We start from the raw sequence: 6,494 nt of genomic DNA, 5'->3' as shown, positions 1-6,494 counted from the left end.
TACCGCATGGTAGGTTGTTGCATAAAGTTAAATCTCACGGGATCCAGGGTGAGGTATCTAAATGGATACAAAATTGGCTTCTTGACAGAAGCCAGAGGGTAGTTGTAGAGAGTTGTTTTTCAAACTGGGGGTCAGTGACCAGCGGTGTGCCTCAGGGATCAGTGCTGGGTCCACTGTTATTTGTCATTTATATTAATGATTTGGGTGAGAATATAGGAGGCATGGTTAGTAAGTTTGCAGATGACACCAAGATTGGTGGCATAGTGGACAGTGGGGAAGGTTATCTCCAATTGCAGCGGGACCTTGATCAATTGGGCCAGTGGGCTGACGAATGGCAGATGGAGTTTAATTTAGATAAATGCGAGGTGATGCATTTTGGTAGATTGAACCAGGGCAGGACTTACTCAGTTAATGGTAGGGCGTTGGGGAGAGTTACAGAACAAAGAAATCTAGAGGTACATGTTCATAGCTCCTTGAAAGTGGAGTCACAGGTGGACAGAGTGGTGAAGAAGGCATTTGGCATGCTTGGTTTCATCGGTCAGAACATTGAATACAGGAGTTGGGACGTCTTGTTGAAGTTGTACAAGACATTGGTAAGGCCACACTTGGAATACTGCGTGCAATTCTGGTCACCCTATTATAGAAAGAATATTATTAAACTAGAAAGAGTGCAGAAAAGATTTACTAGGATGCTACCGGGACTTGATGGATTGAGTTATGAGGAGAGGCTGAATAGACTGGGACTTTTTCTCTGGAGCGTAGGAGGCTGAGGGGTGACCTTATAGAGGTCTATAAAATAATGAGGGGCATAGACAAGGTAGATAGTCAATATCTTTTCTCAAAGGTAGGGGAGTCTAAAACTAGAGGGCATAGGTTTAAGGTGAGAGGGGAGAGATGCAGAAGTGTCCAGAGGGGCAATTTTTTCACACAGAGGGTGGTGAGTGTCTGGAACAAGCTGCCAGAGGTAGTAGTAGAGGCGGGTACAATTTTATCTTTTTAAAAGCATTTAGATAGTTACATGGGTATGATGGGTATAGAGGGATATGGGCCAAATGCGGGCAATTGAGATTAGCTTAGCGGTTTAAAAAAAAATAAGGGCGGCATGGACAAGTTGGGCCGAAGGGCCTGTTTCCATGCTGTAGACCTCTATCACTCTATGTATTAGCATACAGTGAAAAGTATTGTTTTTTGCGTGCTATACAGACAAAGCATACTGTTCATAGAGAAGGCACTGCTACCTCACAGCGCCAGCGACCCCAGTTCGATTCCCGGCTTGGGTCACTGTTTGCATGGAGTCTGCACGTTCTCCCCGTGTCTGCGTGAGTTTCCTCCGGGTGTTCCAGTTTCCTCCCACAGTCCAAAGATGTGCGGGTTAGGTGGATTGGCCATGCTAAATTGCCCTTTAGTGCCAAGGGACTAGCTAGGGTGAATGTATGGGGTTATGGGGATAGGGTCTGGGTGGGATTGTGGTCAGTGCAGACTCGATGGACTGAATGGCCTCCTTCTGCACTGTAGGATTCTACGATTCTCAGTAGAGAGTGCAGAATGTAGTGTTACAGTCAAGATCAACTTAATATAGTGCTACCAAATAAACCTGTTCGACTTTAACCTGGTGTTGTGAGAATACTCACTGAGCTTAATGCAAGGTAAGTCCATTCAAAAGTCCGACAGCAGCAGAGAAGAAGCTGTCCTTGAGTTGGTTAGTGTGTGACCTCAGACTTTAGTATCTTTTTCCCAATATTATTTCTGCAGTTTATAAGTGTGGCTGCAGCTTATTCAGTGTGGGATAATGTGTGTGGATTGACACTGAGAGGTCTGAAGCTCCCAAAATTGTCAAGTGCCCTGCTTTAAACTGCAGCTGATGTTTCCTTTCCGCCAGCAGCAGTGAATGAGTGAACCCAGTGCAACATGTGAGAAAGCAGCCGAGCCAAGCCAAGCCCAGCCCTGTGACTCTTCAAGCAGGGGAGGTCCCGCCCTCTCATTTAAGAGAGCAGCCATCTTCACTGGAGCAGCAATTACTAGGAATATCCCACACCGGCTGGAAGACTTCACTCTCTCGCCACCATCCAAAGTTTCAGGTAAGTTTGCGGGACAAGCCTCAGAGAGGGAACGAGACACGCACACAAACAGCAGGGCTCTCTGCCCCTGACAGTGGCTGCAAGTTTCTCAGTCACTTGCCTCTGTCCCAATGTCTGTATTAGTGTGTGTTTGTTCCCAGTCAGAGAGTGGAAATGACACTCACTTTTCCCTCTGCCTCTCACCTTTCCTTTGGCTTTGGAGTTATTTTTGAACAGACGAGGGGAAAGGTCTCTTTTTGTGAAGTTCCTTCCTCTCTGTCCCCGAGTTTGTTGGAGTTGAAGTTGAAGTGTAAACTGAAGCCGGATACAACAGGTCCGTCCTGCCCATTCGGGACAAAAACAAGTGTACCCCGCCCAAGCTTTGTAGAGCATTTATCAGCACCCCCTCCCATGGAGAACACCGTGTTTCATGTAAGATTATCTCTTTCCCCCCCCCCACTCCAGTTCTTGTCATTAGTGTTGTAAGTTGCCTGGGGTACACCTGCCGGGCCAGGTAAAGAGCTGTGACTCCTCTATCTGCCCTACTTTCATTTTCCAAGGGCAGCTTTGACATTCAGAGCATTTCCACTTTAGGTTGAAATGAAATGAAATGCTGAACTCCCTCCCCCTGTCATTGTGAATTCTAATAGATCGTGGATCTGAAATGTTCACCTCTTTGCATCCCCTCCACCTTCAGACACTCAGTATTATCATTTATTTTATTTATTAGTCACAATTACATTAACACTGCAATGAAGTTGCAGTGAAATTCCCCTAGTCGCCACACTCCGGTGCTTGTTTGGGTCAATGTGGCGGCACGGTAGCACAGTGGTTAGCACTGCTGCTTCACAGCTCCAGGGTCCCGGGTTCGATTCCCGGCTCGGGTCACTGTCTGTGTGGAGTTTGCACATTCTCCTCGTGTCTGCGTGGGTTTCCTCCGGGTGCTCCGGTTTCCTCCCACAGTCCAAAGATGTGCGGGTTAGGTTGATTGGCCAGGTTAAAAATTGCCCCTGAGAGTCCTGGGATGCGTAGGTTAGAGGGATTAGCGGGTAAAATATGTGGGGGTAGGTCCTGGGTGGGATTGTGGTCGGTGCAGACTCGATGGGCCGAATGGCCTCCTTCTGCACTGTAGGGTTTCTATGATTTCTAATGCACCCTAACCTGCACATCTTTCGGACTGTGGGAGGAAACCGGAGTGCCCGGAGGAAACCCACGCAGACACGGGGAGAAGGTGCAGACTCCGCACAGACAGTGACCCAAGCCGGGAATCGAACCCGGGTCCCTGGCGCTGTGAGGCAGCAGTGCTAACCCACCGTGCCGCCCCAGTTCTAACGTTTACTGTTTGATTTTTCAATTCTTGCTCTAAGAGGTCATGACTTGTTCCTTAATTCATTTGAATCTTAATCGTGTTCGGGGCAGGAATGACAGAAGAACTTGCATTCCTACTGTCCCTGTCTCAACCTCCGAACATCTCAAAGCAACTTCCGGTCAGCGGAGTCTGGTCACTGTGTGTAATGTTGGAAAGGCAGGAGTTAGTTTGTACACAGCAAGCTCCCACAAACAGCTCAGTGATAACTGCTGGCTAATCTACTCTGGTAATGTTGGCTGCAGAATCTTTATGAAATATGCTCCCTCACTTCGAGTGACACCTCCTTGCTGTCCTATGTCAGCTGCATCTGCTGTGCCCGCTGGGTCTTGGACTGTCACTGTAGAAACTCATTGAATCATGCAGGAGGCCATTAAGCCCATCGGGTTTCCACAGGGTCTTTGGAAGCACTATGTCTGATTTGATTTATTGTCACATGTATTAACATACAGTGAAAAGTATTGTTTCTTGCGCGCTATACAGACAAAGCATACTGTTCATAGAGAAGGAAAGGAGCGGGTGCAGAATGTAGTGTTACAGTCATAGCTAGGGTGTAGAGAAAGATCGAGGTAGGTCCATTTTAAAAGTCTGATGGCAGCAGGGAAGAAGCTATTCTTGAGTCGTTTGATACAAAAGTCTGAGATCACGTACCATTTTTCCGATGGGAGAGAGAATGTCCGGGGTGCGTGGGGTCCTTAATTATGCTGGCTGCTTTGCCGAGGCAGCGGGAAGTGTAGACGGAGTCAATGGATGGGAGGCTGGTTTGCGTGATGGATTGGGCTACATTCACGACTTTCTGTAGTTCCTTGCGGTCTTGGGCAGAGCAGGAGCCCATACCAAGCTGTGATACAACCAGAAAGAATGCTTTCTATGGTGCATCTGTAAAAGTTGGTGAGAGTCGTAGCTGACATGCCAAATTTCCTTAGCCTCCTGAGAAAGTAAAGATGTTGGTGGGGCTTTCTTAACTATAGTGTCGGCATGGGGGGGACCAGGACAAGTTGTTGGTGATCTGGACACCTAAAAACTTGAAGCTCTCAATGTTAGAAATGCAGGGTCCCTTTAACTGTAAACCAGGTCATGTTTCAGAGTGAGACGAATTCTCATTGAAGCCTGGATTGAAGAGCTGGGGTTTTTCCCCAGTTGTAGGAGAAACCTCTGGACAGGGAGAGGATCCAGAAGGGAAGAGTGCGAACTGGTATTTGTACCGAGCTGCAGTATCACCGTAAAACAGTTGTGAATTGTCAGAATGCCTCCTGCTGAATTTGGGGAAATAGATATTCACCTGTTTAACAAGCTGTTCATTTAGTCCCCATTGGCAGTGAGTCTGCGTTCGATTGCACTCACTCTGTGTGCATTGTGTCAATCTGTCCCATACCTTTCCAGTCCTTGTGTACAAGGTTTGCAGCTTCCGTATGGTGTTGCATTGGGACACAGCTGTGGTGTTGAGAGAGGGGTTTCTTGTACCTGTGGATATGACAGTTTAATCTTTCACCTCACTGCTTACACACAACTTTGACAGTTCCAGGGTTTATGTTGGCCGGCCTGCAGTCATTCTCGATGACCTTGCTAAAACAATGAATTGTAAAAAGTCAAGCTATGTCTTGAAGCCAGCAAAAGCTGCAATCACACGATGGGTCAATCAGCAATTGGAGAACGTTTTTGGCATAAGACATTGGAGCAGAATGAGGCCACTCGGCCCATCGAGTCTGCAACGCCATTCAATCATGGCTGATATTTCCCCCCCCCCCTCCCCCTCCCCCATAACCCCTGATCCCCTTATTAATCAAGAACCTATCTATCTCTGTCTTAAAGACACTCAATGACCCGGCCTCCACAGCCTTCTGCGGCAAAGAGTTCCACAGATTCACCTCTCTCTGGCTGAAGAAATTCCTCCTCACCTCTGTTTTAAAGGATCGTCCCTTTAGCCTGAGGTTGTGCCCTCTGGTTCTAGCTTTTCCTATGGCATGGACTCTTCCATCAACTCTGGAGGAGGTGTGTTAATCTAACGTGCCAGAATTGATGAACTTGTCTTTCTCTGTTCACTGACCTTCTGCACGTTGCCATGTTTTCCCCTCTGTGCCTTTGTCTGTCTGTCTGTCTCTTTTGTTTATTGCTTGATTAGACTGCGACTCGTATACCAGTTCAATAAGGAAGTTATCTTCTGATCTGGAAGGTGTCGTATGCACTTCAATCAATCAGACTGAGATGCTGTGACATCACCAGAAATAGCTGGTGTATTTTGTCTCGAAATATCTTCAAAACCTCACTGTGTTCTGCAGACTACCCTCCACAATTTGGTCCTGTGCAGCCTGACCTGCTCTTTCAGACAATGCATTGTTTGGAATCTAATTCTTTTCAGCTGACTGTTGTTAGACTCGAGAATTCAATTGGTGTCCAACTCGAGAATTCAGTTGGTGTCAGATCGTGCGATGTGGATAAATGGGAGACAAAGGCTCCTGTGTGAATCCGAGTTCCATCACCTTAAATAATCCCCATAAAACTCAGCACCGTCTGAACATTTCATAATCGCGTCTTGTGATTATTGATAACTCTGATCAATGAGTACTCTCTTCCTGTTCCTGGTGGGCACTGGAGAATGAATTTTATACAGGGTCTGAGCAGGACATGCATCTCTCTGCATTGCCAGGCTGCTAGATGTACTCTCCTTTGGAGAGAAAATTGTTCTGGATATATCTGTGTGCCCCTGTCTCCCAACACTTAGTCATGTCAATGTTTACCAAGTGCAGAAAGGGGGAGAACTCTTATTCTCCTTGATAGTTTAGAATTAAAATTACCTCGGTAACAGTCACCTGGGCCCTAGGCATTTATAATTCTTTTACCCCTCCTGCGGGGAGAAACCTCAGTTGGAAACAAATTAAAACATGCTACCGTGCAAAGGGACCTGGGGGTCCTTGTGCATGAGACGCAAAAGCCCAGTCTGCAGGTACAACAGGTGATCAAGAAGGCAAATGGGATGTTGGCCTATATCGCGAGGGGGATAGAATATAAAAGCAGGGATGTCTTGATGCACCTGTACAGGGCATTGGTGAGGCCGCAGCTGGAATACTGTG

The 6,494-nt window shown here is 47.0% G+C and overlaps 1 protein-coding gene across 1 annotated transcript in view; it reads left to right on the top strand.

Annotated features, from left to right (window-relative positions):
• Positions 1 to 1,896: 1,896 nt before the first annotated feature.
• Positions 1,897 to 6,494, top strand: part of LOC144510196 (annexin A4-like) — a 72,245-nt gene continuing 67,647 nt past the window's right edge. The window contains exon 1 of the mRNA XM_078239676.1: positions 1,897 to 2,078. The gene's annotated coding sequence lies outside the window, so the exon portion shown is untranslated. The remainder of the gene's footprint in view (positions 2,079 to 6,494) is intronic.

This window comes from Mustelus asterias, chromosome 22 (genome assembly GCF_964213995.1).
Source record: "Mustelus asterias chromosome 22, sMusAst1.hap1.1, whole genome shotgun sequence".
Taxonomy (NCBI): Eukaryota; Metazoa; Chordata; class Chondrichthyes; order Carcharhiniformes; family Triakidae; genus Mustelus; species Mustelus asterias.
Note: the sequence above shows the minus strand (reverse complement) of the source record. Positions and strands in the feature narration are given on the sequence as shown.